Raw genomic sequence first — 8,686 nt, 5'->3', positions numbered from 1 at the left:
AGGTTGTTGTATAGGGATAGTCTAGGACCACCTGCATGTCAGATGTTTAAATTGAGATTCACAACATAGGCAAAACTGCAGTTGTAAAATAACAATGGAAAAAATTCTGTAGTGGGAGAAAAACTATAACATAAAAACTATATTAAAAAGTAAAAACATTAAGAATATTAACTAATGGTTTAAAAATATATTTCCTTGTTCAAGGTCTATTCAAGTTTAAAAACGTATGTTTAGCCTCCTTGTCTTTCAAACTTTGTTGGGTTTAAGCTATTTGGATAAACTGAGTGATAAATTTTTGTATTGATACTAAGAGGTTTGGACCTCCTCTTCTGGGGAAAGAATGTTGTTTCTATGTCAGTCGCTCTGGGGTAATTAGAGATTCGATAACATTGTTAATGATAGAAAACAAAATTCTCATGCAAAAGCTGGATCGTATGAGAACTAGTTCAACTGCTCTCCTTGGTTAACAACCTCACTTTCAGCTCTGACAGGAACCTAATGATCTTGCTTCTTATCAAGAGACCTGATGGCTTTTGTTCCAGCACAGGTCAATACTATTCGACTGATGGTATTGAGGTTCCAGTATCACTCCCTTGGGCCCCTTGGCAGACAGGATTCATGATTGCATCCTGTCATTGGTACTTGTAGGACCCAGGGCAGCTTACCCAGGGCAACTTGGTACACACCTCCCAAGACAGGTTTTATAGATCATCAGGAAGGAAGGCCTGAGTCTCAGTTTGCCCTAGGGCAATGCTAGCTCTTAGATTCCCTTCTCTCCCCATTTCACCCTGGGACTTTTTCCTTGCCTTTGCAGGAGACAGCAGTTACAGCTGGATACAAACTTGTTCTGTGTTTACCCTTGGAATGACTAATTCAGTTTCTTTATTAGCTTCAATTCAAGATCATTACAGAGTGTGGAGTTCTAGCCTTGTGAAAGCTGATAACTTATTATAGACTATTAGGAAGTACAAGTCAGTCATCTTTAAAGTACTGATATAATTAGTTACAGAAATAAGCCTTATTTAGTTCCTTGTATATGTTTTCAAAGTCAAACTTAAAACAAGTAATGGGAAACATAGTTTGTCTAATCAGACATACCTAGGCATCCCTCATACTTCAGAAATATGCAGAATATGGCATTTAAAATAATAATTAAAAAGCTTATTATATTAGACAGAGACTCCGAGATCCTAGCAATAACCCAAGGTCTCCAAAGAATATTATGGGACACCATGATATCTCCACCTGGATTACGACGCTGACCACTGGGCAAGATGTGCCAGTGCAAGACCTGCTGCCAGGACCCAGTCCAGACTGTGGACAAGCAGCAGAACCTTGGAGAATTGATTGTACCACTTTTGCATAGACAAAATAAGGTCAATCTTTTCTATGTCCCTCTTCCACAGAAAAAGAAAATATTCACCTTGTGGGCCTGATTGAGACAGTAAGACTGCTCTTCTGGATATTTCTGCCTCCAATGCTATGGAGACTTGGATATGACTAAATGTAAATGGACTCTGGTCCCTGCCATTTTTAATAGATTCAAAAACCATTTGGTCTGAACTCAGATATATTTTATTTATCCTTCTGAGATCTCTGATAGTATTCATGACTAGGGCAGTTATAATGTTAGTTTAACAGCAAAAGCTATCCAGATTCTTCCACAAAGCTATAGCCAACTTGTTAGCTAAGACTCAAAGGTGTGAGTCTATACCTCCTGTTTACAGATACATGTTATCTGCTCTTTTTCTACAATATGGGTTTATCTTTAAATAAATAAACTTTAATTTCTGTTCTCAGTTTAAACTTATCTCAGTAGGCTTCCACTTGGCTGGCAGATACATCTAAGCATCAGTTGCTGTCTACAACCTGTTCTGTATGACTGTGAACCCTGAACTTCCTGAAAGCTGATGTGGACCAGTCCAGCTGATACGAATTCTCCCTGTCCCTTCAACAGAGTCTGATGAGTGCTCCATTGCCCAAATTTTCTCCCTACCTTTGGCTAGCCTTTCAACCTGCTTGGACCTGGATAACAATGCCCCAATGGCATCTTGAAGTAGTTGCAGGAAGGAACACTTCATCCCATGCTCCCTGCCCAGAATAGGTTGAAAGGCTGAGACAAATGGGAACTCCCTGGCATGAGGGACAAGATAACTACCTATAGTGCCTGTTGATATACTAGAAATATAGGTTCAGAGTTGTCAATTAATGGATTTATTAATTTAATAGTTCCATGCTTCCTGAAAACCAGGGGCAAGCAGGACCCAAGATTGGGTCCTATCATGGTGTTTGTGAAGGGAGCAAGTCATGATATACTAAATATGAACAAATCACCCAAAGGAAGTTCTTTACTTCCAACCATTATCACCTGAGTAGGACTCAGCCATCAATACATTTAATAGAGGCCTGAGTCTCAGTGGTTTACCCTGAAGCAATACCTGCTTGCAGGAAGAACCACAGACTGAGATTACCTAAGCACCACCCAAAAACAGACCATCCAAAGGAAATGTCTAACGTTCCAATTGCTGTAGATAGGATCACCTGCCAGCACACACTCACCAGGAAATTCTTAGACAAATGTCAGTCAATCAGGGGTCCTGAACCTCAGAAACCCCTCATCCCCACCTTTACTACTATAAAAACCCAACTCTAACTGACCTCGGGGCTCTCTGCTTATTCCAATATGTTGGACATGCAGGGAGACTGAGTTTGCAAACTTGCATAAAATAAAGGCTCTTTTGCTTTTACATACGGACTCGGTCTCCTTGTTGGCTTTTGGGGGACTTCACGCATTTGGGCATACATTATACATGTACATTTATATATAAATATAAATACTTGCACATGACGTGCTGTAAAGGGGGGGGGATTTCAGAATAGGGTAGGGATTATCCATAAAAAATGGAGGGGGAGGGGCTGGAGAGATGGCTCAGTGGTTAAGAGCATTGACTGTTCTTCCAGAGGACCTGAGTTCTATTCCCAGCAACGACATGGTGGCTCACAACCATCTGTAATGAGATCTGGTGCCCTCTTCTGGCATGCAGGCATACATGGAGGAAGAATGTTGTATACATAATAAAAAATAAAATCTTTAAAAAAAAAATGGAGGGGGAACAGGAAAGAGTATGACCAAGTGAAATTATCATTATGGGGCCTTAACTCTGGTGCATAAATACAGGCAGATAAGAAGCTTGTAAAAAGTGTGATGTTGTATCTGGGAGAAGTGGATGAGTATAAAGGTTTGACCTGGGCTCCTTTCTCTGAAGGGAAAGCAAAGAGATTGACATCTGTTTTTAGTTGTCTCTATGGTCAAGTTGGCCACTGTGGAGACACCTTCCATTGCCTTAACTGGTCAGCTGGCTACTGGGGAAAGCACACTGGAGGTGTCAGAGCAAAGGGAAGAGGCCAGACTCACAGGCAGCTTCTGGAGGGAGGGGTTGTCTCACATCAGGAGACCCTAGAGGTCCGCTTTGGGCCTGCTGTGACTGAAGGTGCAGCTTTTCTCCTGTCTGGTGAAGCAGGAATGTGCAGTCAGTCACAGGAAGATGTGGAAATATCCTCACACTGAAAATGGCATTCTTGTTTTTATTCTGCTCCTTGTGTCTAACATCCAAAGTAGAAAATAAAATTTGAAAGTACTCGAAACTCATTCAGCTCACATTTCTTGAGAAACACAGCAGTACTGTTAGGGATCCGAGGCAGAAAAGCAAAACCATGTCTTTGCAGAACCCACAGCATAACTTTCAGAGTTAGAAAAAACAGACTAGGAGCCTGGCATAGATGTGTGTTTGCATTGAGCTGGTTTTATTTTCTGATCAGAAACTGAGGCTTTATTCACTGGTGCGGGAAGTTACAGAACTAAGTCAGCCAACTTTACAGAAAGCATTGCTGAAAAAGCTAATTTTTCTTTTAGTGTTAAATCTCATGTGTTAAATGAAGATGACATTATCTCCTTTATATTACCAGAAAGATGTGAGAACTGAGACCTTACTGTTATGCCCAAATCTGCGAAGTCCCCCAAAAGCCAACAAGGAGACCGAGTCTTATACATAAAAGCAAAAGAGCCTTTATTTTATGCAAGTTTGCAAAAATAAACTCTCTCTGCATGTCCAACGTACTGAAATAAATGGAGAGCACCGAGCTCAGTCAGAGTTGGGTTTTTATAGTGGTAAGGGGGGGGGGGTGAGGGGTTTCTGAGGTTCAGGACCCCTGATTGCCTGACATTTATCTAGGGGTGTCCTGGTGAATGTGTGCTGGCAGGTGGTCCTATTTACAGTGGTTGGAATATTAGGCATTTCCTTTCCTTTAGATGGTAGGTTTTTGGGTGGTGCTCACGTAATCTCAGTATGTGTTTCTTCCTGCAACCAGGTATTGCTTTGGGGTAAACTACTGAGACTCAGGCCTCTATTAAATTTTTGATGTCTGAATTCTACTCTGGCAGGTGAGAATGGTTGGAAGTAAAGAACTTCCTTTGGGTGTTTGTTCATATTTAGCTTATCATGGCTGGCTCCTACACTGAGCATGGAGGGTGTGAGAGATGCTCAGGAACGCTGACAGGTTACCACACTGCTCCAACCCCAGTTTCCTCATATGTAATGTCGGGGTAGTAGCAACACGTGGACCTTTGTTCCCAAGACAGGGCTGAAAACTAGCAAGCAAAAAAGCCTTCAGGTCCAAGAACTTCATAAGGGTTAGGAAGCGGCAATATTTCTCTATAAATAGGCCAGACTAGGGGCTGATCAAGCAAACGACTAGAAAGTACACGGAGGCTATTTCATGGCAACACAGGGAGGGTGAAGGCCACACGGCTGAAAATGGTGCCTGCTGTGATCAGGAAGGATGTGGCTCAGTACTCTTCTGGACAGTTCTTAAAACCGAAAATAGAACTAAATACATAGGATACAAATGGGGATGGAGATTTTAAAACATATTTTTCAAATATCACTTTTACCCAATTGTTAAATGTTTGCAAACAAAGTGAGCAAATGAGTTAAAAAAATCAATCTGGATCAAGGTTTAAATGTTTTACAGTTCTTTTTATTTTTTGGGGGGGTGGTGTTCATGGAGTTCCAGTGGGAATCTCATGTAAGTAAACTTGAGTCTATCTAGGATGGTCCTTTAATATGATCTCATGTTGCTGGAGCTGGTCTGGAGCTCTCTTAACTGAACATGACCTTGAACTTCTGATCTTCCTGTTCCTACTACCTGAGTTCTAGGAATAAAGCTATAAATCATTGTGCCCAGTTAATTTGGTTCTGGGGCTCCCCAGGAGCACACTGGGCCCGTGCTCTACCCTCTGAGCCTCATCCCCCACTGTGAACGTCATTTTGCTGCTTAGAAGGACAGGACAGCACACCATCTCTCCCCACAGATCTGGGGCAAACTCTTGTGTTCTTAACCTTCACTTGGTTATTTATGTCTGGGAGGAACTGTTGTTTTCGAAAATTAAAACCACTAAGAGATTTGGTTGGAAATGCAGAAGAGTAGCTTTCCGGGCTCTACATTTTGTTCTGGGCATTTTGGAGCCTCCATTTTTCACATGGCCTGCCATAATTCTCTTTGGGAAAGCTCTTACTCTCATTTTACACATGGTCAAACGGATCTAGGCCAGTGGCTGTGAGCACAGGGCCTGGTGCCAGCATTCTCCTCCGTCCGTTCCACATCCTCCCCAAGCACACATTAGTTCCCACTTTATCTAAATCTCCTACCTCTGATCTCAGAGCACCAGGGCTTCCGCAGGTTGGAGGCGTTTAATACATTCTGGTTGAACAACTTTTTTAATGAATTTTTAGTAAGAAAAGGAAAAAACTAACCCTTAAATCTACAGGCAAAGGAAGTAGGGAAACCACACGATAGTCTGCTTTGGACGCCTTCTCTTTGCTCATATGCCAGAGGCGTGGTACTGCAATCAGTTCAGAAGCAGAGAATACTCTGTAACACAAAGGAACAGCTAGTGGAAAATCAGTGTGAAATACCAGGGCAACCCAGGAAGACAAAACACAAACATTCTCCCTCATCTGTGCATCCTAGTCTATAGTGTCTTCAGGTTTATACACAAGTACGTGCAAGTGTGGGTGAAGAAGACCAAGACAAGGCAGTGGCAGATGATGAGATGATAAGAAAGAAAGAGTGGCAGAAAGGATGCACTGGGCATGAAGGAGTAAAAAAGACCAGGGTGTGGGCAGAGGCCGCAAGTGAGATGGAGTAGCAGGGATGTGGGGAGGTCATGTGTGTGTGTATGAAGCATCACTAAAATATGCTCGGTTTGAAGATGTTACATTATATCTAACACCTTATATACTTACCTCATGATAAAAATTTTAAAAATTCATAAAGAGGTATTATGACAATTGATTGGTTTTAAGTTTTCTCTGCACAGAAAAAAATAAGGCGAAGTAATATATTTGGTAAATTTCTTGTTTCAGCCATTTCACAATATACACATTTTTATCAAAGCATTGCCTTATACAATGTAAATATACAATCTTTACTGATCATTTTAAGAGGATTTATAAATAAAATCCAAAATTTTTATAAGAAAAAAAAACATAGGACTTAGGTTTCAAAGAGCCCATTTCTTACCTTGATTGAAAGAATTAATAGTGCCCAAACTTGTGAGTCTGAGTTTTATAAAACATCTAAAATAACTCTGTCTTTGGTATGCATAGCTTAAATAGATGGAAGAGGGTGACGCTGCTTCTAACCACAGAGCTCTCAAAATTGTCCATTAAAACTTGCCTTTCTTTAAACATGAATATGATGAGCTGCACTTACTTGCTATGTGTACCAACATGTCCTCAGCCCCTTGTAGCCTGCTTGATATTCAGGGAGGTCTGCGAAGGTGCTTGGCAGGGCGGCACAGGGGGAGATGAAAGAGAGTCATATTGGCTTTCCAAGACGAGCTGGGCTCTGCTTCCCTAGCATCCATTACTGCCTGTGTGTTTAGGATGCCTTGAAAATGTCAGCAGAGCTGGCCTTCTCTGTCACCCACACCAGTCAGTGTTAAGATTAATGAGAAGATGCTGCTGCAGGCTGGCAGGACAGGCCACTGAGCCTGCTGCCCTCATCGACAGCCTTCCCTTTAGAGGTGGCTAAGTCCCTGTCTTACAAAGGTCTTGCCCACTTCTAGCTGTTGCTCTGTTCCTTATGGATTTCAGACTCATCCAGCATGGACAAGGGATCTGAGAAACATCCCTTCCCCTCCTCCATGGCTGAGCTTCTCTGCCACCCACACTTCTGGGTTCTGAGATGAAGGGTGAGTTACTAAAAGTCCTTGGCCTGAGGGCTCCGCAGCAGCAAACCCACCTAGTTGCCATGAGTATAGACAGAAAAGATTCTCTTCATAAAATTGGCTTTGAAAAAAAAAAAGGACACACCAATTAAATTCAGAGGGGGGAAATTTATTTGAGAAAGAAATCCTATATATGCCTGGTTTTGAAAGCACCAGCCAGGAGGATGACTTGTTATTCCAAAGAGCTTATGTAAAAATCATAATTTGACCTTTGCTGTTTGCAATATCTATAGGCCAGCTTCATACTAATGAGCGGAAGGAGAATAATTGCTCAAGGTTGGGTACCAAAGTACAGACAAATTCCTGCTGGTCTAAGGTTCAGCGCTGCTCTGCTCCCTGCACGGAGCACTGTATTCAGTTCCTGTCCAATTGCTGTGATAAAAACCTGGACAGTCAACTTCTGAGGAGGACATTTATTTTGTCTCATAGCTCATCTTCGCTGCAAGGCCTGGTGGGAAGAACTTGAGACAGCTAGTCACATATCTCCAAGTCAGGAATCAGAAGAAGATGAATGCTGAGCTCGGTTTACCATACTCTAAAAGTCCAACCTGGAGAATGGTGCTGCACACAGTTAAAGCGGGTCTTGCTATCTAGGTAATCCCCATCATGAATGCCCCCAAAGGCTGATCTGCTTCTGATAACTCCACAGGTGTGCTCGGAGGCTTTTCTCATATGTGACTTAGATCCTGTCAAATTGTTGATTTAACCCTTATAGATTCACAGACCAACCACAGGCATCACTCCATTCCTACATCTTGTGACAGAAGCACAGAGTGCGTGAGGATTCTCCACTTGACAACTAATAGTACAAACCAGGAACACACATTATAAGGTGACAGGCTCAGTGCCAAGCAAGCGGTTCACCCTTGCAGAGTCTGGAGGAGAAGCTACTGAGTCTGTGTTTGCACTTCATTTCTTCGTGTTTTGCTGGAGAGCAGAGAGTGGGGACTTGGGGCTGTTCCCACCGAGATAGATCCGTGGGCTGTGGCTGCTTTCTTGTAAGATTAACATCTTAGAGTGAACAGAGCTGGAGACCTCATGCTACTGAGTGAGGGATGCAGTTCTTATGTAGGGGTAAGCAATTTGTTTTCAGACTTGTCAATATCCAACTCTCTAGCAAGAGTCTCAGAAACTTTACTTTCCATAGTTTTTTGGAGACAGTCTTACTATATAGCACAGGTTGCCTTCAAACTTGTGATCCTCCTGCCTTGGTCTTGCCAGTGCTGAAATTACAGGTTTGTGCCACATTGCTTAGCAAAACTGCTTTTGACTTGTCAGCACAGCTCACTTCATTTCTCTTAGTCTTCTGAGCAGTAGGCTCTTCAAAATTTAAAGGGAAAGTAAGAGATATAATCAACAAGCAATCAAAAATTACCACAAATATTTAGTGTCATT

The sequence above is a fragment of the Chionomys nivalis genome, chromosome 14 (genome assembly GCF_950005125.1).
Source record: "Chionomys nivalis chromosome 14, mChiNiv1.1, whole genome shotgun sequence".
In the NCBI taxonomy this organism is placed as follows: Eukaryota; Metazoa; Chordata; class Mammalia; order Rodentia; family Cricetidae; genus Chionomys; species Chionomys nivalis.
The sequence above is the reverse complement of the archived record's forward strand: the minus strand, read 5'-3'. Positions refer to the sequence as shown.